Consider the following 25,556-nt stretch of genomic DNA (forward strand, 5'->3'; position numbering starts at 1 on the left):
AAAATAAAGCTAATAATAGCGAAAGGCGCGCAATAAATGATTTAAGCAAAAAGGTCTTAAGCGCAAAAAGTTAACTTAATCTCGCTTCGATTGCTAAATCATCTTTTACTCGTAAACTATAATTCACGAATAAAATTTCGGATTCGAATTCTTTTTGCAAAACGAAATTCTAAATTTGATTTTCGTTAGCAAACTTTATACGTTCTTTAAGCTCGTCGTATTCGCTTTTAATATTATCGAAAGCCAAAATCAATAAGCTATATAATAAAACTTTTAATTTTAGCTTTTTTAAGAGTCCTTCGTTAAAAATAGCGATCTTATCTTTTTACTTAATATTATTCTTGTCTTTTACGGTCTAGTAAATAAGGTTAATTACCGTAGCATTAAGCTTAATAAACTTACGTCTTCGAGCTATATTAGCTATAGTCTTTTAAAAGGCGACGTAAGCAATAATATAATAATTGATGATTTAGATAGCGTAAGCGTTAAAAGTATAGTTTTCTAAAATGACGCTTAATTAGCGAGCGCTGCGGACTAAAGTACATATAACTTTAAAGTAATCGTTATATAGCAATTGCTTTCGAGCGCCGTCGAAAGCTTTTTTAATTCGTTTATATCTTTCGGCGTTTTTATTACGTAAAAAGTAAATAACGATGACTTTGATAATAAACTAGTCGTAAGCTAAAAAGAAGTCTTTAGCGTTTATATTCTTTTTTACGCATTCGGCTCGCAAGAACTAATCGTATTGCAAGATTAAATCGTCTTTTTTATTTAATTTATTATTAAGATCGGAAGTTGCTACTTTAAGCATAACTAATTGATTAAAGTTGCTTATTTAACGGTAAGTTTAAAAGAACTTATCGAAAGTCTTAATAATTCGTCTTTCGAACTTTAACTTAAAACTCGATTATCGAGCTAAAGCGGCTTACTCTTCGCTTATTAATAAGCTAGAAAGTGCATTACGGACAAAAGCTTTTCTTTTAACGACGGCTAACTTAAAAAGCATATTTAACTCGTAAACTACGGTTTACAAATTAAATATAAGATAACGGAATAAAGGCTAATAATAATAATAATTGATTAAATAATAATTAAAGTCGTTAATATTAATATAGTATTATATAATTATAAAGAAGGAGTAGTAATAGTATTATTATAGTTATTGTTATATAAAAAGAGAAAATGTTAAGAAGAAAAAAAGAAGAGCTTTTTTATATAAGTATATTTATAAGAAAGATCTACTTTTTTTAATAGCAGTTCACTTTCGAATATACGTAGTTGAGCACGCTTAAAATAAAAGAACAATCTTAAATAAGAAATAAGAAATAGCCGTGTAAGCTTAAAACAAGTAAAAAAACAATTAAATAATAAGAACAATTTATATAAAACAAGTAAATAACTAATAAAGTAAAAGAAATAAAGAAAGAATAAAAAATATAATAAAAAACAAGTCTAAAGGTAAAAGAACAAACGTAAGAAATACCCTTTTTTATTAAAATAAAAAGAGTAATTATTAAAAGCACGTCTCTTTATAAAATAAGTATAAAATAAAAAAAAGATAAGAAAGTAAGAAAAACAAAGTAAAAGAACAGATTAAGAAACAGTTTTATAAGCTAATTTTTATTCTTTCGAAAGTATTAAAAAAATGATTTAAAAGTTAATAGACTTAAGTCTCGAGATTACTTTTAAATTAAATAATTTACTTTTGCCGTCGTCGGAAAGCTCGTATTCGTTAAAGTCCGAGTTATTTAAAAAGTCCGAATCTTCTTTTTCTTTTTTTTCGTCGTCTTTATTAAAAAGAAAAAAAGTTTAATCGCGACGATAAAATCGTTTAAAGCGATTAGCTGCAAAAGTGCTTTTAAGCTTAATCTTATCGGTTTCTTAAAATTTATAATATCTTTTATCGTAAGCTTTAAAGACGATATAAAGTCTTAGCTACTTATAATTTAATTTAATATCCGCGGATATATCGATGTTGCGTTTAACGTCGTAAAGCAATATTAAGTTTTTTTTTTTAATAAGTTCCGACTTTAAGACTTTAACTCGTTCTTAAGTAGCTTTAACGGCAAGTCGATAGCGTTTTTTCTTTAAAATGATCTCGTCGATATCTTCGTCTCGGAGTTTTAATTATTTAAACTTTATAATAAATAGATTAACGCGAAATCGAACCTTTTATTATAGCAATAACTTTTAAACTAGCTATCGTGATTTTAAAAGTAGCTTAGCTTTTCGTTCGTAATTTAAAAAGAAAAAGGTAATTTTAATAAGTGCGTATATCGATGTCCGGACCGCAAAAAGCATTTTATTAAATTTGCGAACTTAATTTTTAAATCTTTTATTTATAACTTTCGATAAGCTATTTAAGATATTTTTATATTTTCTTTCGATTATTCTATTTGCTTTTAAATTATAGCTCGAGATCTAAACTCTTTTAATCTCGTACTTAATAGCGAAAGCTTTAATAATTGCTTTATTTTCGAGTCTCTTATCGATAATCAGTCTTTCGAACAATCCGTAGCGGCAAACGATATCTTTTTAAAGAAACTTAGCAATAGATTCGGCGTTAGCCGATCGAAGTAATCGTTTTTTTAATTATTTAAATAGATCTTTTTTAGCTAGTATAAAGCAGGTTATCCTTTTATTAATAATAAGTACTCGTAATACGTTTAAGCTAACTTTTGACTATATTTAAGTAAGCTAGGTCGAGTATAAAAGGTTTTCTATTCGTTTAGCTTTGCGTTTTTAATAAGGTTTACAGCTTTAGACGAAAGCTTTATAGTTTTTATAATATTTATTTTAAAAGAAAAGTTTTAACGTACGATAATAAGTTGATTTAGCTTTTTTATATCCAGATTCTTAGTAAAAGTCGGAAATAGCAATATAACGTCTTTAAGTTCCGTCGATAATTAGCTTAATCGAGTAAGAATTATTTGCTCGCTTATAAAAGTGATTATCTTTAATTAAATAGTTGAGTGCTTTATTCTTAAACTTCTAAAAGTCGTAAGTTTTAATCGAAAGAAAGCGTTTAAAAGTAATAAAGAATTAAGCAATAAGCTTAAAGTCGAGCGAGTAATCGTGTTTTAAAACTCTCTTTTTAACTTATAAACTATAGTTTACGAGTCGTTTAATTAAGAATATTAAAACAATGCTTAGCTCGTTAATAACTTAATCGTTAATATCTTTTTCTTTTTTTTTTTTAATATTTAAAAGATGCTTTTTTTTTTTTTAAAAAAGACTATCCGCTATCGTATTTTTAATCTTAAAGATATGCTTAATTTTAAAGTTTATTAATCTTATTTACGTAATTTAATTCGTAACGAAAGCTTTAAGCAAGTCGCTTATTAATCCGTTAAGTTGATTAACTAATACTTTAGCGTCGGTTTTTAAGATGAAGTGAATTTCGTATAATTCGCTTTTTATTTTTTTATAGCTTTTAAAGCACTGCGGTATTCTCGCTTAATCGCGTCGTATTTGCTTTCCGTAAAGTTTTAAAGACTACTTTCGAACTTAGCAAGATATCGCTTTTTATCGGAATCCTTTTACTGCAATACTGCTCTTTATTTTTTAAGATTAGCGTTTACCGTTAAGTAAATTTTCTTTTTGTTCTTGTTATAATCGATTTTAATAAAAGCGGAAGTAAAGAATAAAGCTTTTTTAAGCAGCTTTATCGCTTTTTGCTAAAGCTTTAACTATTCGAATTCGACCTTTTTTTTTATAATCGCGTAAATTAAAGCAGCAATCGTAAAGAAGTTTTTAATTTAAATTTTATAATAAACTACGATCTTAATAAAAGCTTGCGCTTTCGATATATTTTCGCACTTAATTTATTTTAATATCTTTTTAATTTTAGCGGTTTAAAAGTAACGTCTTTCGTTATCCGTAACGAATCTAACGATATTAAAGCTAAGCATATAATATTAAGACTTCGTTCCGACGATCGTTTTAGCTCTTTTAAACTTTACGAGCACTTTATTGATATTTTAAATGTGTTTTAAAACGAATCGTTATATTTTAAGCAAAACTTTTTCGTAATTATAAAAAGATCGAGATCTTTTAACTTTTACGTTATTTATATAAAGCAAGCAAACGTTAAAAATGCAATTTATAAAAATCTTATAAATAACTTTAACGAATTAAGTAATCGAATTAATTGCTTTTATAAGTATCCGAGTCATTCGAAGCAATTCGATAAGCGTTTAAATAGTTATTATATCTTTAGACTTAACGTCGAAAAAGAATTAATCGTATTTAAAAAAGAAGTTTAAAAGTATAACTATTATAAAACCGGCAAATTCGTTCGAAAACTGATTTACGTTCGAAGCAATATTAGCGTTTTTAATCGTTATACGGTTTATTTCAATTATAGCAATAATTAGCTTGTATTTTCTTTTCTCTTTCTTTATTATAATAAACCATTTGTTTTAATAAAAGCTTTAGCATAGTTCGAAGACCTTTTGCTTTAATCGTTTTTTTAATATAAAAATAACTATTTTTTGCAAAGCTTTTAATACGATAAACGTTTTCTTTTATTAAGCTTCGTAAAGCATTGTTTTAATCTTTTAAAGTAGCATAACTTTTTTTCGAACTTGGCTAAGATAAATAAAATCTTAAGCTATCGCTTCTTTTCGATTTAAAAAGCATTAATAAAGCAGCTCTTTCTCTTTCGAAGTAACTTAAAAGCTAATCGTAAGTGCTTTGAATCGTTCTTTTGTTAATCTTGATCCAACTTTTAAGTTTAAAAACTTATTAATAAAGTATTTCGAAAAAAGTCTTTTAAGTTTAAAAAGTCTCGCTTTTTTATTTTGCTTAAACTAATCGTCGATTTTTTTAAGTATCTTTTTATCCGACATTCTTAAATCTATTAGTCTAACCTTTTCCGCTTTCTTTTTATATATCGTATTAACTTTTATTATATTCTTTTTTAAAAGGTCTTTATCGTTATCGATAATAAATATAAAATTTTTCGATTTGTCGAGTTTAATTGCAAATATTTTTAATGTTTTTAATTTTAATAAGCTTTGCTTAATATTAAGTTGAATTGTTTTTTTATGATTTTATTATTTTTATACTAATTTATTCGTAAATTATAATTTACAGACGGAATTTCTTTTTAAGCTTTCTTTTAGCTTAGCATTTATTTTAGCTTATATATTAGCTATTAGTTTCTCGGGTCTTCGATTAAATCCGATTTATCTTTTGTAATAATAATTTATTTTTAAGTAAATCGATCGTAATTTTAAAAAAAAGCTTTTATCGTGCTATTATCAGAGTAAAAAAAAGAGAGTTAAGATTTTAAAAAGAAAAGCATGCTTAAGATGATTTCGTAACTGCTATTATTAATAATAAAAAAATCGGCGTAATTAATAATTCCGCTAATAATAACTTCGACGTCGTTTATTTACTTATCGAAGTTATAAAGATCTTCGGATACGGTAATATAAATTAAAGCTCGATCCGTTATAATAAATAATTTAATTATCTTAACTACTTTTTTATTTATTACGTTGATTTTAAATCCGTTATCGAAAAAAGATCTGCTTTTAATTATACCGTCGATATTAATAAAAACTTTTAAAGTTTTTATCGCTACTTTAAAGCAATTGCGAGCGATAAGTTGTTTGCGAATTTGCGTCGTTAAAAAGTCTAACTTATTTTTTTCATTCCGATTTAAACGTCTAATAGTTAAAGCGTTTACAAAAATAAGCTTACTTTAAAAGACTTTTACGTTTTCTTTAATATCGAGAACTATTAGAATATAATAGCTTAATAGCTTATCGAAGCGAAAGCTAAGTCCGAACAAATCTTTAATTTAAACTTCGATTTTTGATTTTATAATCGCCGTTATTGCTTTTTCTTAAGCTTTAATAATAACGTAAAAGTTAATGAACTTCTTTCGTTTATAAGTCTTTTTTTTCTTTTTTTTTAACATTCGCTAAGTAATCTTAACCTCTTTTTTTATATCTTTTATAGCTTCGTCGGCTTTAATTAATTTAAAAGGTCTAAAAGACTCTTTTTTAATTATATTATCGAACAACCCGTTTTTTAAGTTTATCTTTATAATAATATTCGATTCTTAAAAAGCACGAGCTTTAAAAGTGCCGTAATTCTTTTCTTTTTATTATCGGATATTCTTTTTGATTTTAATAAGCTTAAATCTTTTCGAAAGTAAAAAAGACTTTTTAGCTTTATTTTTTATAATAGCGTTGATCTCGATCGAAGCAACTTTTATATTAAATAAATAGTTAAGCGTGTTGATCTACTTTATAGCGTTAATGTTCTTAGTATCGATTAGTCTTTTAAAAATAATAATAAGCTTTTTTAATTAATTAGTTAGTTGCTAAGCATTTTAATCGGGCTAGTATTAAGCTAGCTATTAAATTGGTTGTTAATAAGAAAGCAAGTGTCTATAAGTCTTAAGTCCGTTAGTAAATCGATTTTTTAAAATGTTGTCGTATTTTGTTTTACGAACGTTTAAAACGATAGATTTAAACTAAGTCTTTTTTTACTTCTTTTAAATAATAAAAGCGCCGATCTTCTTAAGCTTTAAGCAAAAGCGTCCGTAATCATTAATATAAATATATCTTTTATTAATTATATTTTTAAAAGCTTTATATTCATCTCGGTATTAATAAAAAGCTTAAGTTGTATTTTCGGAGTTCTCGTAAAAATTATAATCTTGCATTTAGTTTCCGTATCTTTTATTTTTTCTTTTTTTTCGTTTTTATAATCCGTAGCCGATAATAGCAATTTAAACTTTACTTTCGAAGCTGACTTTATTTCGAGCATCTTAAGCGGTATACTTAATAAAAGCTTCGTCGCGGTTTTCGAATCGAACTTAAAGTTAAAATTAAATAAAGCGTCGAAAAGTTAAGTTAGCGATTTAATCTTCGAAGTAATCAATTCGATTATAGATTGTATTAATTTATAAGTTAAAAAACTTTTTAATTATAAAACTTACTTTATTAATTTCTTTTTTTTTATTCGTAAACCGTAGTTTACGAATAAACAATACTATTATTAAAGCTTTTTTAGCAGACTTAAAAACGCTAATTAATTCGGTGTATTCTTTAATTAAGGTTCGAATATCTTTAATAAAGTTAATTAAAAAAAACTTTTCTTGATTTATAATTTCGATAATCTTAATATTTTAATCGGTCTTAAAAGCGAATGCAGCGAAATCGTTGAAAGCGGCATAAGAGTTTAAGTCGAGTTCGTCGACTTTATAATGCTTAATTGTTTTATTTCGAATTCCGACGAATAATTCGAAAAAGAATAAACGGCTTTATTCGGTCTTGCTTAAAAAGTGCATAAAAGTAAGCTTTTCGAAGACTTAAAAGAAAGTGCGATAATAGTTTTTTAAATCGTTAACATTCCGTTTTTATATAATAAATTCTCGTAAAAAAGCGATCGAGTCTTTAATTTATTAGATATCGTTCTTACGAAACTCGGCTTTTAAAGCTTTAACGAAAGCAGCTTAATCTTTTTTAGCTTTTTATTCGAGCAAGCTTTTAATAACCTCTTTGCAAAAGTTATCGTAATAACGAAAGAGCTTAACAAACCGATCGTTTTTAAAGATACTAAAGTTATTATAAATCTTTTCGTACTTTTCGATAAAGTCGATAATATTAGTATTATTAAAGTAAAGAGCTCTTAAAGCACTTAGCAATAACATACGAGTAATCATAAAAGCGTAAAAGATAGCAAGGTCGATTATAACTAGCGCAAAGCTTAATAAAAAGATAAGAAGAGCAAAAAGAAGAAAAGTAGTATAGATTTTAAAACCGATGTTTATTTTAAAAAGCATTTCCGAAGCAAGTGTTTTCGATAAAAGTAGCGGTAAAGATTTAAGTTAAAAGTCGAAATAAGATAAAGATAATCCGAAGCTTATAAAAATACGACTAAAAGATTTAATAAATTCAAAAGATTTTAACGAAAAAAGAAATGACTTTACGCCGACTTCGATATTAAAAGTCTTAAAAAAGTTTTCGGTATTTTAAAAATCAAATATGTATATGTATTAAAAAAAATTAAATTAATAAAAGGTTTTTGAATTGTTTAATTTTAATTCGTAAACCGAGTTCACGAGTAAAATAAGCGATTTTCGTAAAGTATTTTCGATCCGAAATTAAAAAGAATAGACTTTTTGCAAAAGTAAACTAATAGTTAAAATTAAAACTATAAAAAACTTAAGAATCAATTGATTAACTTCGCTAATAACTCCGGACTATATCAATTGCTTTAATTTAAGATAAAAGCTAAAGTACGAAAGGATATTTTTATTAATAAATGAAAATTCTTTTTTATTAATAATAGAAAAGAGTTTTTACCGAAGAGCCGAAATATTGCACTTCAGCTATTTCGGCGTTTCGGTGTCCGAACTTATCGAGAATAAAGTTTTAATTGTTTTAATATTGTAGTTATAAAGTAAAGTGCTAAATAATAAACGAAGATCAACTTGACTGCGAATCAAGCGATTATAATAAACTATATAAAGACAAAGATTAAAGGTTTAAATCTTTACGTAAGTCACTAATATAAAAGCACTTAAAAAGATGTATTATATAAAAGCTTAGCTTTGAGGCTAGACCTTATAATCTTATAAAAGAAATGTTAAAAAAGGTAAGTAGAAAGCTCGTTGATTGTTCTAGCTAAAAGATGTGTGCCTTCTTATAGAAGATGGGTCCGTCTAGTGTAGCCTTAGTGGCCATGGCAGGTACCCCATCAGGCAAGGTGTTTACAGTAAGAGTGGTGGAAGTGATTAAAGCGTATTATCTTCGTCGTCCGTGAGATTTTCGGCGGTCCACCTTGAATCGAAGCTTAAAAGTGTTGCTTATTGCTCTTTTATTTTTTTAAAAGTCTATTAGTACTATTGCTCGTCGTTCAAGAGCTTGACCATCTTATTAGCGTAGCTCTTTTGCTTTAAAAAGCACTATACGTTTTTAAATAGCAAGTGTTCTTTAAAGCTAATAAAAGTAGCAAACTTAAGGCTTCGTCTTGTATTGTTTTTCGTTATCGTAAAGCTCGTTTAATCTTAGCGTGAAAAAGCGTGCCGGAATAAGCTCTACAAGTCGTAATCTTTTAACCTTTTACACTTCGCATTTAAAAAGTCTTTCACTATTGCTCGAGCCGTAATCTCATTATCGAGCCTTGCGTATAATAGCTCGTTTAAGTCAAATAAGATGCTCGATATCTCGTCGTCTAGTCTTTTCGAAAAGCTTAAGAGTCTTAAATATAAGGTTTCTCTTAGTTAAATAGCTAAAGGTTTTATAAATAGTAATAAGATTCGAAAGGTATAATACTCTGCTCTTTGTCGGCTAGACTCTTTATCCGAAAGTCTAGTTGCTCGATCGGCTATAATTATTATCTGTTTGTATATAAATCGATTTAAATTAGTTAGGTTGCTATATATAACAAGCGCGGCTCTTATAGCGTTAAAAGTTGTATAAAAGTGACTTGGTTCGGAATCACTCTTCCGTAAAAATAAAGAACTCGGTAATATAAGCAAGCGACTTAGTACGGAATCGCTCTTCCGTTATAAAAAAAAAAGAGGTATCGTATTAAAAAGTATCTTCGCTATAAAGTATTCTTAGCTTCTCTATAATTAATCACTTAATAGTAAATCAACCACTAATTAGTGTTAGATTGCTTTTAAGCGATTAAGAATATATTCGTGAATCGTAACTTCGTAAGGTCGTTAAAGTACTTGCAATTGCAAAACACTCGGTTGATAAAGTATCTGAATTCTATCTGCTCTCCAAGATTCAAAAGAGCTGATTCCTTCTATAGGATTAAAAGGAATCACGTGCACTAGCTAACTAATAGGCCTACTTGTCAAGTTAAGGGTCCCTTGACTGCTGACATGCTAAGCGAGGCATCCAAGTGGCCCGTGAACCCTGGTTCACGGGTGAGCTCCCTCAACTACTACTACTAGCTAGCTAAGGTCGATATGGAGATACCGACAATAAGTCTCTTCGTACTTCTCGATAAAGTCGGTGATATTAGCACTATTAAAGCAAAAAGCTCTTAAAGCACTTAGCAATAGCATACGAGTAGTTATAAAGGCGTGAAAGATAGTAAGGTCGATTATAATTAGCGTAAGGCTTAATAAAAGAGCAAGAGGAAAAAGAGTAGTATAGATCTTAAGACCGGTGTTGATTTTAAAAAGCATTTCCGAAGCAAGTGTTTTTGATAAAAGTAAAGGTTTTAGTTGAAACTCGAAGTAAGATAAAAATGGTCCGAAGCTTATAAGAATACGATTAAAAGATTTAATAAATTTAAAGGATTCTGACGAAAAAGAAAGTGACTCGGCGCCGACTTCGATATTAGAAATTTTAAAAAGGTTTTCGGTATTTTAAAGATTAGACATGTGTGTGTGTTAAGAATGATCGGGTTGATAAAAGGTTTTTAAATTGTTTGATTTTAATTCGTGAACCGGGTTTACAAGCTAAATAAGTGACTTTCGCAAAGTATTTTCGATCTAAGATTAAAAGGAGTAGACCTTTTGCAAAAGTAAACTAATAGTAAAGATCAAAACTATAAAAAACTTAAGAATCAATTGATTAGCTTCGCTAATAACTCCGAGCTATATCAATTGCTTTAATTTAAGACGAGAGCTGGGGTATAAAAGGATATTTTTACTAATGAGTGAAAATTCTTTTTTATTAACAATAAAAGAGAGTTTTTGCCGGGGAGCCGAAATATTGCACTTCGGCTATTGCGGCGTTTCGGTGTCCGAACCTATCGAGAATAAGGTTTTGATTGTTTTGAAGTTGTAGTTAAGTATAAAGTGCTGAATAATGAACGAAGATCAACTTAACTGCGAATCAAGCGATTGTAATAAGCTGTATAAAGACAAAGACCAAAGGTTTGAATCCTTGCGTAGGTCATTAATATAAAAGCACTTAAAAAGATGTGCCGTATAAAAGCTTGGCTTTAAGGCTAGACCTTATAGTCTTATAAAGAAGTGTTAAAAAGATAAGTAGAAAGCTCGTTGATTGTTTTAGCTAAGAGATGTGTGCCTTTTTATAAAAGATGGGTCCGTCTAGTGTGGCCCTAGTGGCCATGACAAGTACCCCTTCGGGCAGGGTGTTTACAATAACGATCTTAAAAGCGCGTCGTACAAAGACGTAATAGCGTTCTATTAGCCCGACGCTATAATAAGCTTTTATAAGCATTTGCTTTAAGGTGCTGCTAATATTTTTAAAGTAGCTTCGGAACGTTGCCGAATTGAAATTAATTCCGAGATCGTGTACGACGTTTGTAAAAAGTCCGACGTAAGTATTAACTTAATATCGATTGAATTTTTTAAGTAAATACTATGCGGATATGCTTTTAAAAAAAGTAGCGGCTTGAAAATTAATAAAGTCGCAAACGACGTGCAATACGTTCTTGCCGTTAAAGTGCATTATATCGACGTATACCGTGTTATTAAAGTCAATATTATCTTTAAGTTTAATACTAAACTTCTTTGAAGAGCGTCCGAATACTTAGTAGTAATAGCAAAACTTTTAGATATTGTAAAGTACATTTCGTCTGAATTCGTGCCCGGCCCTTTTAAGAATAATAGCAAATCGACTTGTTAAAAAGTGGCCAAAACGCTTATAAATGGTCCTTAATTGCTTTTCCGTAAAATAGTAGTAAACGGTCTCGCTTTCGGTACTATAATAAGCAGCAGCGTGCTCCTTATTTAATAGCATTTATACGTGCTTAAATATCTTTACTATTAGTATTTCTCTTTTCTTTTAGACTAGTACGTTCCGTAAGTTATTTAAGATTACTTTATGCTTATTTATATCAACTAATAAAAATAAGACGAGCATATTACTTTTTACGACGTAGAACTCTATTTAGCTTAAAAGTGTTTTTAAAGTAATTGCTTTAATAGAAGTAGCAGAGCCGATGCCGTATTTGACGGACTTTTTCTTTGCTCGAAATGTATTTAATTAGACTTCGAAGTACTTCTTTTAAAATGTTCGTAGCTAAAGCAAGCTAGCGGTAAAGAAATTAGCTGCTCCGCTGTCAATCATAAGGCTTATAAATACGTTTTCAAAGTACTTAAAGGCTATATAAGTCTTTGCTTTGCTCGCGGGCATACGCGGATCTTGCTCGAGTATCTTTTAAGTCTTTACTTAGCTAATAAAAGCGTAGAATGCCGTCTGAATCTTTAGTTGTTTATATACTTCGTTAGCGTTAAAGGTGCCGTAAGTAATTACAAAACTTTTCGATATATTAGCGTAGCTGCCCGATTCGAATAGCTCGTTTAATAAGCTTGCAATAAACTAATCGAATTCTTTTATAAATACAAGTAGCAAGCTTTCGATCGACGCTACGTATTAAAAGAATTTGCTCTTCGCTATCCTTTTTGCGTCCTTAAAGCTTTAGAACTTAGCTACGGAAGCCTTGCGCTCGTCGAAAGTGTAGTTAATGCTTTAACAACTTAGCTTTTTACAAATAAAACACCTTTTCTCACTTTCAATAGCTTTAGCAGCTTTCTTACCTTCGAAGTATTAGCGGTCTTAAATAAAGCATTCGTATTCTTTATCTAAATCGAAGTCAGCCTTTAAAGCGTGCTAAAAGCAAGTGTAATCGTATAGCTCGCTAAAGCTCGCGTAAGCTTTACTCGCTTTAACGAAAGATCGAGAGGTCTTAATTGCAAACTCAATTGCTCGGCGGATGTTAGCAACTACGGCGGTAAAAGTAAAAGCAAGGTTCATTCGTACAATAATAATCTTTAGCACGTTTTTATAAGCTGAATACAGCTTGTCGGTAAGACTTTTATCGTCTCTTAAACTTAATCGTAATAAGCCTTGAATGCCCTTAAGCTCTTTAGCGAGCTTCTTAAAGCACTCGCTAAGCGAGGTCCTTAGATTCTTTTTCTTAATTAAATCTAACGAAATTTCTTTTTAACGGTCGTATTTTACTTGCCGCCGGTAATCAGTCTCGAAGTAGTCTTTTATTGCAATAGCGTTCGCTTTAAACGTAAAAAGCTTAGCTTTAATTATATGATTATAATAAAAAGTTATAGCTTCTTTCGTAAGCATAATAAAGAACGCCGCTAATATAAACACCTTGCCTGATGGGGTACCTGCCATAGCCATTAGGGCCACACTAAACGGACTTATCTTCTATAAAAAGGCACACATCTCTTAGCTAAAACAATTAACGAGCTTTCCACTCACCTTTTTTAACACTTCTTTTATAAGACTATAAGGTCTAGCTTTAAAGCTAGGCTTTTGTATAGTACATCTTTTTAAGTGCTTTTATATTAATAATCTACGTAAAGATTCAAACCTTTAGTCTTTGTTTTTATACAGCTTATTATAATCGCTTGATTCGCAATCAAGTTGATCTTCGTTTATTATTTAGCACTTTACTTTACAATTATAACATTAAAACAATCAAAACTTTATTCTCGATAAGTTCGGATATCGAAACGCCGAAATAGCCGAAGTGCAATATTTCGGCTCTTCGGCAAAAACTCTCTTTTATTATTAATAAAAAAGAATTTTCACTTATTAATAAAAATATCCTTCCGTACTTTAGCTCTTATCTTAAATTAAAGCAATTGATATAGTCCGGAGTTGTTAGCGAAGCTAATTAATTGATTTTTAAGTTTTTTATAATTTTAATCTTGACTATTAATTTACTTTTGCAAAAAGTCTATTCTTTTTAATTTCGAATCGAAAATACTTTGCGAAAATCGTTTATTTTATCCGTGAACTCGATTTACGAATTAAAATTAAACAATTTAAAAACTTTTTATCAACTCGATCTTTTTTAATATATATATATATTTAATCTTTAAAATATCGAAAATCTTTTTAAGATTTCTAATATCGAAGTCAGCGTAAAGTCATTTTTTTTTTCGTTAAAATCTTTTAAATTTATTAAATCTTTTAGTCGTATTCTTATAAGCTTCGGACTATCTTTATTTTACTTCGATTTTTAACTTAAATCTTTACCGCTACTTCTATCGGAAACACTTGCTTCGGAAATGCTTTTTAAAATAAATACCGGTCTTAAGATTTATACCACTCTTTTTCTTCTTACTCTTTTTGTCTTTTTATTAAGCCTTGCGCTAATTATAATCGACCTTGCTATCCTTTACGCTTTTATAATTATTCGTATGCTATTACTAAGTGCTTTAAAAGCTCTTTGCTTTAATAATACTAATATTACCGACTTTATCGAAAAGTATAAAAAAACTTATAATAACTTTAGTATTTTTAAAAACGATCGGTTTATTAAGCTCTTTCGTTATTACGATAACTTTCGTAAAAAAGTTATTAAAAGCTTGCTCGAATAAAAAGCTAAAAAAGATTAAGTTGCTTTCGTTAAAGCTTTAAAAGCCGAGTTTCGTAAAAACGATATTTAATAGATCAAGGACTCGATCGCTTTTTTATAAGAATTTATTATATAAAAACGAGATATTAACGATTTAAAAAATTATTATCGCACTTTCTTTCGAGTCTTCGAAAGGCTTACTTTTATACACTTTTTAAGCAAAATCGAACAAAGCCGCTTATTCTTTTTCGAATTGCTCGTCGGAATCCGAAACAAAACAATTAAGCATTGCAAAATCGACGAACTCGACTTAAACTCTTATGCCGCTTTCGACGACTTCGCCGTATTCGCTTTTAAAACCGATTAAAGTGTTAAGACTATCGAAATTATAAATCGAGAAAAGTCTTTTTTAATTAACTTTATTAAAGATATTCGAACTTTAATTAAAGAACACATCGAACCAACTAGCGTTTTTAAATCTATTAAAAAAGCTTTAATAATAATGCCGTTCACTTATAAACTACGGTTTACGAATAAAAAAAAAGAAATTAACAAAGTAAGTTTTATAATTAAAAAGTTTTTTAACTTGCAAATTAATACAATTTATAATCGAATTGATTACTTCGAAGATTAAGTCGCTAACTTAACTTCTCGACGCTTTATTTAATCTTAACTTTAAGTTCGATTCGAAAACCGCGACGAAGCTTTTATTAAGTATACCGCTTAAGATGCTCGGAATAAAGTCAGCTTCGGAAATAAAGTTTAGATTGCTGCTATTAATTACGGATTATAAAAACGAAGAAAAAGAAAAAGTAAAAGATATAAAAATTAAATGCAAGATTATAGCTTTTATAAAAACTCCGGAGATATAACTTAAGCTTTTTATTAATACCGAAATAAATGTAAAGCTTTTAAAAACATAATTAATAAAAGATGTATTTATATTAATAATTACGGACGCTTTTGCTTAAAGCTTAAAAGGATCGGCGCTCTTATTATTTAAAAAAAGCAAAGAAAGACTTAGTTCAGATTTATCGTTTTAAACGTTTGTAAAACGGAATATAATAACATCTTAAAAAATCGACTTATTAGCGGACCTAAGACTTATAAACACTTGCTTTCTTATCAATAACTAATTTAACAGCTAGCTTAATACTAGCTCGATCAAAATGCTTAGCAATTAATTAACTAGTTAAAAAAGCTTATCATTATCTTTAAAAGACCAATCGACATTAAAAATATCAACGCTATAAAATAGATTAACACGCTTAATTATTTATTTAATATAAAAGTTGCTTCGGTCGAGATTAACGCTGCCGTAAAAGATAAAGCTAAAAAGTCTTTCTTACTTTCGAAAAGATTTAAGCTTATTAAAATTAAAAAGAATGTCCGATAATAAAAAGAAAAGAACTACGGCACTTTTAAAGCTCGTGCTTTTTAAGAATCGAATACTATTATAAAGATAGACTTAAAAGACGAGTTATTCGATAATATAATTAAAAAAAAGTCTTCTAAACCTTTTAAACTAGTTAAAGCCGACGAAGCTATAAAGGATATAAAAAAAAAGGTTGAAATTACTTAACGAATGCTAAAAAGAAAAAAGAAAAAGACTTATAAACGAAAAAAGTTTATTAACCTTTACGTTATTATTAAAGCTTAAGAAAAAGCAATAGCGGCGATTATAAAATCAAGAATCGAAATTTAAATTAAAAACTTATTCGGATTCAGCTTTCGCTTCGACAAGCTATTAAGCTATTATATTTTAATAGTTTTCGATATTAAAGAAAACGTAAAAGTCTTTTAAAGTAAGCTTATTCTTATAAACGCTTTAATTGTTAAACGTTTAAGTCGGAATGAAAAAGGCAAGCTAAACCTTTTAGCGACGTAAATTCGTAAACAACTTATCGCTCGTAACTATTTTAAAGTAGCGATAAAAACCTTAAAAGTTTTCATTAATATTAACGGTATAATCAAGAGCAGATCTTTCCTCGATAGCGGATCTAAAGTTAACGTAATAAATAAAAAAGTAACTAAAATAATTAAACTACTTATTATAACGGATCAAGCTTTAATTTATATTATCGTATCCGAAGATTTTTATAACTTCGATAAATAGATAAACGACGTCGAAGTTATTATCGACGGAATTACTAATTACGCCGATTTTTTTATTATTAATAATAATAATTACGAAGTCATCTTAAGTATACCTTTCTTTTTAGAATCTTAACTTTCTTTTTTTTACTTCGATAATAGCACGATAAAAGCTTTTTTTTAAAACTACGATCGATTTACTTAAAAATAAATTACTATTATAAAAGATAAGTCGGATTTAATCGAAGACCCGAGAAATTAATAGCTAACATGCAAGCTAAAATAAATGTTAAGCTAAAAAGAAGCTTAAAAGAAAATTCCGCCCGTAAACTATAATTTACGAGTAAATCGGTACAAGAATAACAAAATCATAAAAAAACAATTTAATTTAATATTAAGCAAAGCTTATTAAAATCAAAAATATTAAAAATATTTGCAATTAAACTTGATAAATCGGAAAATTTTATATTTATTATCGATAACGATAAAGACCTTTTAAAAAAGAATATAATAAAAGTTAATACGATATATAAAAAAAAAACGGAAAAAGTTAAACCGGTAGATTTAAAAGTGTCGGATAAAAAGATACTTAAAAGAATCGACGATTAATTTAAGCAAGATAAGAAAGCGAGACTTTTTAAACTTAAAAGACTTTTTTCGAAATACTTTATTAATAAGTTTTTAAACTTAAAAGTTAGATTAAGATTAACGAAAGAACGATTTAAAGCACTTACAATTAGCTTTTAAATCATTCCGAAAAAGAAAGAGTTACTTTATTAATGCTTTTTAAATCGAAAAAAAGCGATAGCTTAAGATTTTATTTATTTTAATTAAATCCGGAAAAAAGTCATGCCACTTTAAAAAATCAAAACGGTGCTTTACGAAGCTTAATAAAAGAAAACGTTTACCGTATCGAAAGCTTTATAAAAAATAATTATTTTTATATTAAAAGAACGATTAAAGCAAAAGGTCTTCGAATTATACTAAAGCTTTTACCGGAACAAGTAGTTTATTATAATAAAGAAAAAGAAAAGAAAATATAAGCTAATCATTATTATAATTAAGATGAACCGTATAACGATTAAAAACGCTAATATTGCTTCGAACGTAAACTAGTTCTCGAACGAATTTGCCGGTCTTACGATAGCTACACTTTTAGACTTCTTTTTTAAATACGATTAATTCTTTTTTAACGTTAAGTCTAAAGATATAATAGCTATTTAAACGCTTATCAAACTGCTTTAAATAACTCGGATACTTATAAAAGCAATTAATTCGATTGCTTAATTCGTTAAAGTCATTTATAAAATCTTTATAAACTGCATTCTTAACGTTTGCTTGCTTTATATAAATGACGTAAAAGTTAAAAGATCTCGATCTTTTTACAATTATAAAGAAGTTTTGCTCGGAATATAACGATTCGTTTTAAAACATATTTAAAATATTAATAAAGTGCTCGTAAAGTTTAAAAAAGCTAAGACGACCGTCGAAACGAAGTCTTAATATTATATGCTTAGCTTTAATATCGTTAGATTCGTTACGAATAACGAAAGACGCTACTTTTAAACCGTTAAAATTAAAAAGATATTAGAATAAATTAAGTGCGAAGATATATTAAAAGCGCGAGCTTTTATTAAGATCGTAATTTACTATAAAATTTAAATTAAAAACTTTTTTACGATTGCTGCTTTAATTTACGCGATTATAAAAAAAAGGGTCGAATTCGAATAATTAAAGCCTTAGCAAAAAGCGATAAAGCTGTTTAAAAAAGCTTTGCTTTCTGTCCTCGCTTTTATTAAGATCGACTATAACAAAGACGAAAAGAAAATTTACTTGACGGTAGACGCTAATTTCAAAAGATAAAAAGCAGTATTATAATAAAAAGATTCCGATAAAAAGCGATATCTTATTAAGTTCGAAAGTGATCTTTAAAACTTTATAAAGAGCAAGTACAACGCGATTAAGCGAGAATGCCGCGGTGCTTTAAAAGCTATAAAAAAAATAAAAAGCGAATTATACGAAGTTTACTTTATTTTAAAAACCGACGCTAAAGTACTAATTAATTAACTTAACGGATCAATAAGCGACTTGCTTAAAGCTTTCGTTACGAATTAGATTACGTAAATAAGATTAATAGACTTTAAAGTTAAGCATATCTTTAAGATTAAAAACATAGCAGCGGACGGTCTTTTTAAAAAGAAAAAAGAGCATTTTTTAAATATTAAAAAGAAAAAAGAAAAAGATATTAACGATTAAGTTATTAACGAGTTAAGCATTGTTTTAATATTCTCGATTAAACGACTCGTAAATTATAATTCACGAATTAAAAAGAAAATTTTAAAGCACGATTATTCGCTCGACTTTAAGCTTATTGCTTAATTCTTTACTACTTTTAAACGCTTTCTTTCGATTAAGACTTACGACTTTTAAAAGTTTAAGAACAAAGCACTTAATTATTTAATTAAAGATAATTATCTTTATAAGCGAGCAGATAATTCTTACCCGATCAAGCTAATTATCGACGGAACTTAAAAACGCTATACTGCTATTTCCGACTCTTATCGAGAATCCGGATATAAAAGAGCTGAATCAACTTACTACTGTACGTCAAAACTCTTTTTTTAAAATAAATATTATAAAGATTATAAGGCCTTCGTCTAAAGCTATAAGCCCTATTAAAAACGCAAAGCTAAACGAACAGAAAACCTTTTGTACCCGACTTAGCTTACTTAAATGTAATCAAAAGTTAGCTTAAACGTATCACGAGTACTTATTACCGACAAAAAGATGACTTGCTTCGTATTAATTAAAAAAGATCTATTTAAATAGCTAAAAAGACGATTACTTCGATCGGCTAACGCCGAATCTATTATTAAGTTTTTTTAAAAAGATATCGTTTATTATTACGGATTGTTCGAAAAACTAACTATCGATAAAAGACTCGAAAACAAAGCAATTGCTAAAGCCTTCGCTATTAAGTATAAGATTAAAAAGATCTAGATCTCGAGCTACAATTTAAAAGCAAATAAAATAATCGAAAGAAAACACAAAAACATTTTAAATAACTTATCGAAAGTTATAAATAAAAGATTTAAAAATTAAGTTCGTAAATTTAATAAAATGCTTTTTGCGGTTCGGACATCGATATACGCACTTATTAAAATTACTTCTTTCTTTTTAAACTACGGACGAAAAGCTAAGCTACTTTTAAAATCACGATAGCTAATTTAAAAGTTATTATTATAGCAAGAAGTTCGATCTCGCGTTGATTTGCTTATTATAAAGTTTAAATAATTAAAACTTTAAAACGAAGATATCGACGAAATCATTTTAAAAAAGAAACGCTATCGACTTGCCGCTAAAGCTACTTAAGAACGAATTAAAGTCTTAAAGTCGGAACTTATTAAAAAAAAAGACTTAATACTATTTTATAACGTTAAACGCAATATCGATATATTCGCGGATACTAAACTAAATTATAAATAGCTAAAACCTTATATCGTTTTTAAAGCTTACGACAAAAGATATTATAAACTTTAAGAAACCGATAAGACTAAGCTTAAAAGCACTTTTATAGTTAACTGCTTTAAACGATTCTATCGCCGCGATTAAACCTTTTTTCCTTTTAATAAAGACGACGAAGAAAAAAAAAAAAAAAATTCGGACTCTTTAAACAACTCGGACTTTAGCGAATACGAGCTTTCCGACGACGGCAAAAGTAAACTACTCAACTTAAAGGTAATCCCGAGACTTAAGTCTATTAACTTTTAAATCATTTTTTTAACACTTTCGAAAAAATAAAAATTAACTTATAAAACTATTTCTTAATCTATTCTTTTACTTTGTTTTTCTTACTTTCTTATCCTCTTTTTATTCTATATTTACTTTATAAAAAGACGTGCTTTTAATGATCACTTTCTTTGTTTTAATAAAGAAAAGTATTTCTTACGTTTATTCTTTTACTTTTAAACTTGCCTTTTATTATATTTTTTATTCTTTCTTTATTCCTTTCACTTTATTAGCTATTCACTTGTCTTATACAAATTGTTTTTATTATTTGATTGTTTTTTTATTTGTTTTAAGCTTATATAATTATTTCTTATTTCTTATTTAAGACTATTCCTTTGTTTTAAGCGTGCTTAACCACGTGTATTCGAAAGTAAACTGCGATTAAAAAGAGTAAGTCCTTTTCACAAATATACTTATATAAGAAAGCTCTTCTTTTTTTCTTTTTAACATTTTCTTTCTTTATATAATAATAATTATAATAATACTATTACCACTTTTTCTTTATAACTATATAATATTATATTAATACCAACGACTTTAATTATCATTTAATTAATTACTATTATTATTAGCTTTTATTTCGTTATCTTATATTTAACTCGTAAACCGTAGTTTACGAATCAAATATGCTTTTTAAGTTAGCCGCCGCTAAAAGAAAAGCCTTTGTCCGTAATGCACTTTTTAGCTTATTAATAAGCGAAGAGCAAGCCGCTTTAGCTCGATAATCGAATTTCGAGCTAAAGTTCGAAAGACGAATTATTAAAACCTTCGATAAGTTCTTTTAGATTTACCGCTAAATAAACAACTTTAATCAATTAACTATGCTTAAAATAGCAACTTCCGACCTTAATAATAGATTAAGTAAAAAAGACGACTTGATTTTATAATACGATTAATTCTTACGAGCCGAATGCGTAAGAAAGAATATAAACGCCGAAAATCTCTTTTCGGCTTACGATTAATTTATTACCAAAGTTACCGTTATCTATTTTTTACGTAATAAAAACGCTAAAAAACACAAACGAATTAAAAAAACTTTCGACGGCGCTCGAAAGCAATTATTATATAACGATTACTTTAAAGCTATATACACTTTAATCCGCAGCGCTCGTTAATTAAGCGTCATTTTAAAAAACTGCACTTTTAACGCTTACGCTATCTAAGTTATTAACTACTATATTATTGCTTACGTCGCTTTTTAAAAGACTATAGCTAATATAGCTCGAAGACGCAAGTTTATTAAGCTTAATATTACGATAATTAACTTTATTTGCTAGATTATAAAAAACAAAAACAATATTAAATAAAAAGATAAGATCGCTATTCTTAACGAAAGACTCTTAAAGAAGCTAAGACTAAAAGTCTTATTATATAGCTTATTGATTTTAACTTTCGATAATATTAAAAGCGAATACGACGAGCTTAAAAAACGTATAAAGTTTGCCGACGAAAATCAAATTTAAAATTTCGTTTTATAAAAAGAACTTGAATTCGAAATTCTATTCGTAAATTATAATTTATAAATAAAAGATGATTTAGCAATCGAAGCGAAACTAAATCAACTTTTTGCGCTTAAGACTTTTTTACTTAAATCACTTATTACGCGCTTTTCGTTATCATTAGCTTTATTTTAAAGATCGACGTTATTTTTTATTAATAAGCTTTCGAACGCTAAATTAATTGCTTTGATTATATTTACTTTACGCAAGTCTATCGACGCGAGCTTTCTTTTAGCTTTTAAATTTAAAGTGCAACGCGACCTTTTCGAGAACTAGCTGCTATTAGTACCACTCGTTAAAAAAAGAAACAGCTTCGAATACGAATTAATTAAAGCTATATCGAACCGCTGCTTCGGACTTATCGAGATTAAAAACTTTATAAGTTTAAACGTAGCTTTTATTAACTTTTATTAAGACTTCTATTAATCAGCTCTCGACCGTTTAAACTTAAACGAAAATATCGATAATGCTTTTCAAGTTGCCGCGGAATCAATTAAAAAAGCTATTAATTAAATCCGTAAGCTTTTAAAAAACGAATTTTTTAATAACGCGATCTTACGACTTTTCGATCGTCGTAGCTAAGTAAAAGTAAATAAAAAAAGAAGCAAAGTAATAAACTACTTCTTGCTATCCGAGATCTTTAATTTAAGCTTTAACAACGACGATTGCGATTGTATAAAAGTCTTTTAAAAAGTAAAGAACGTATTAAAATTTAAAAATAAATTTAAAAAACTTTTTAACTTAAACGTTTAAACGAAGCTCCGCTTTAATCGCAAAGTCTTACTATCCGTTACCGACTTATTAAAAAGAGTCTTTTACGAAGTTTATACTTTCGAATACGTTAAATATCTTAAGCTAGCTACGAAAGGCTTTATAATAATAATGATCCGTTTTAACTTATATCGATTTATCGAGACTTTTTAAATTAACGCTTTCAACAATTTCATGCTTTACTCGAGTAATTAATCGATGTTCGTTATTAAAATTAAAAGCAATACTTTAATTAAAAAAATATTTAGCTTAAGCTTTTCTAAGTTTAAAGCTAAGCCGATGTCCTTTAACAAGCTAAACTAAAGCACTAGCTTAATAAGCACCGCTTAAAAAAACAGCTCCTTTAACACTATAAATACAAATAGCTATACGAAAGTTTAGCTTATATTAAAAGCTTCTTTTTTAAACGACAAGCACGGCAATTAAACCTTTTTTATTATTATAAACAAAAAGATCTAAATATATCTTTACCACTTTCGAATTAATAACTTAAAAAGAGCTTCGACTAATGCACTCTTTAATATAATGCACTCTTTAATCTAGCAAGTCCTCCGAAGCTATTATAAGCTATACCTTGCTGCTCTATTTAATCGCCGAAATAAAAACTATAAGCTTATCGCTTACCCGGAACCCTTTTAGCTTTTTAAATGCAATAATAATGCTCGAGTGATTGCGACTAAATACGACGCTAATATTAAACGACCCGTAAACCGTGGTTCACGAATAAAAAATAAAGTTTTAAATTATTACTTAATGCTTTACGGCGTAAAAAATCAAATCGAAAGCTTAATTATTTAGCTCAAAAGCTATACTCACGACACTACCTTTAAAAAGACCGCTAAATAAAAAGCTTTTAAACTTAAGTCGAAAACTTTAAATGCTTTTAAAAATATTACGCTTCGCTAACTTTTCGCTATAATTAATAATCTCGCTACTTTTATATCCGTTATTACGAAATAAAGTGTTTTCTTAAATATAAACGCTTTTTAAGATTCTTTTTACGAATAAACTATCTTCTTTAATAATTATATCGCTTTATTAAACGATAATACTTTAAAAAATAAAATCAACTTTATAAAGCACGCTTGCATTATCGTTTTAAAACGCATGCCGCTAACCTTTTAATAAAGAGTTATTAATAAATCAAGCTAGCCTTTCGCTACTATAATTTAATTAGACTACGTTAATTTCGTATTAAAAGCTTTAATCAAAAGAATAAACTAAAACGAACTTTAAGTAATAAAAGAATTGACCGCTATTTTTATTATATCTCGAACCTAGTTTTAAAAACACTTTATTAAGCATAAAAAGAAGTTGTTTTCGATATTTAAAAAAGGATTTGCTATCGTCTTAAATATTAAAGCTAAGACTTACGGAGCCAAGTCTTTTTTTAAGAGCAAAAGCCGCCGAACTAACGACTTTATAAACGCCGATAAGTTAAAAGATTTTAAAAAGAGCTTGCGACCGATTGAGTTGTCTTTTAACGACTTCGATTCAAATGTAAAAATTATTTTAAAAAGTACGAAATCTATTCGTAAACTACGGTTCATAAGCTAAATCGGCAACTTTAAAAGATCCTCTTCTTAACCGGAATCTTTAAACCGCGCATTCGATAAAGCTATAAAAGCTTTAAATAACTTGCTCGAAAACGAAGACGACTTAATTAATAGCTTCGGACCTTATTTTAGCTTCGTTAATCTTCCGTCGGCCAAGTTTACACTTATTAACGATGCTATTAACAAGCGTAAGAACGATACGCGCTCTTTTACTTTTAAAGATGCTGCTGCTAGCACGTCATCGTTTAATACTAGCTTTATTAAAAGGAAAAGACCTTCTTAATTTAAAGAGAACAAAAGAATTAAAAACGTAAATACGGAAAAAGATTATAAAAAAGCTGCTAAAGCGTAGTTTAAATATTTAAATGTTTAGAGTTTAAAGATAAAATACCTTTTTCTTTTTATATACTAGATTTTTCTTTCTTTTATACCTTTTTTTTTTTCTTTTTTGCTTAATAATAAACGGAAGCGCTTACTTATTCTATAAAAGAACGGATATAAACACTTTGCTTAATAAGGTACTTGCTATAGCTATTAAGGCTATACTAAACGGACCTATCTTTTATAAAAGGACACACATCTTTTAGCTAAAATAATCAACGAGCTTTCTACTTACCTTTTCTGACACTTCTTTTATAAGACCATAAGGTCTAGCCTTAAAGCCAGGCTTCTGTACAGTACATCTTTTTAGGTGCTTTTACACTAAGTAGTCGTTTAAAGTTAAACCGTACCGATTTACTTAATTAGCAAAAATCTTTAATTGAGTTTTAAAGTCATCGTCGAGCTTCGAATATTTTAACTCTTTAAGAAAGCTTTTTGTAAACAAAGCTAACTCTTTTGCTTTTAAGTAAAGGTCCGTTGCTCTTAGCTTAAGGAAATCGTCTTTATTATCGTTAAAAGCGCTTAAAATGCCGTACGCAAGCGTGCCGTGCTTAGCTAGTGGTCGGATCGGTAAAAGGTTACCGATATAATTGCCGGTTATAAGTTTTACCTTTTTAAAGTCTTTAAAAAGCTTATTTCCGGATCCGAAGTCTTTTAAAAGTCCGTTTCCGAATCCTTTTAGTAGTTTAAAAGAGCCGTTCTTACTTCTTTCGTATCCGTATCTTCGATCTCTTTGCTAATCTCTTTCGTTTTCTTTTCGTCGGTTATCGTTAAAATCGCTAAAGTCATTCGAGTCACTTACTAAAGCTTTAGCTTAATGATATTTGTTGGATTGCTTCCAAGCGATTGGAAATATATATTCGTAAGGTCGTAACGTTCGTTAAAGTACTTGCAATTGCAAAACACTCGGTTGATAAGGTATCTTAATTCTGTTTGCTCTTTAAAGCTCAAGAGAGCTGACTTCTTCTATATAATTAAAAGGAATCACGTGCACTAGCTAACTAATAAGTTTACTTGTCAAGTTAAAAGTCCTTTAATTGCTAATATGCTAAGCGAAGCATGCTAAGTGACCCGTGAATTATAGTTCACGAGTGAGCTCTTTAACTATTACTACTACTAGCTAGCTAAAGTCGATATAAAGATATCGACACCGGCAACTCTTTCTTTAGCAAGCAATGCTTTG

Source organism: Drepanopeziza brunnea (genome assembly GCF_022702325.1).
Source record: "Drepanopeziza brunnea f. sp. 'multigermtubi' strain 214-2 chromosome Unknown ctg7, whole genome shotgun sequence".
Classification (NCBI taxonomy): domain Eukaryota; kingdom Fungi; phylum Ascomycota; class Leotiomycetes; order Helotiales; family Drepanopezizaceae; genus Drepanopeziza; species Drepanopeziza brunnea.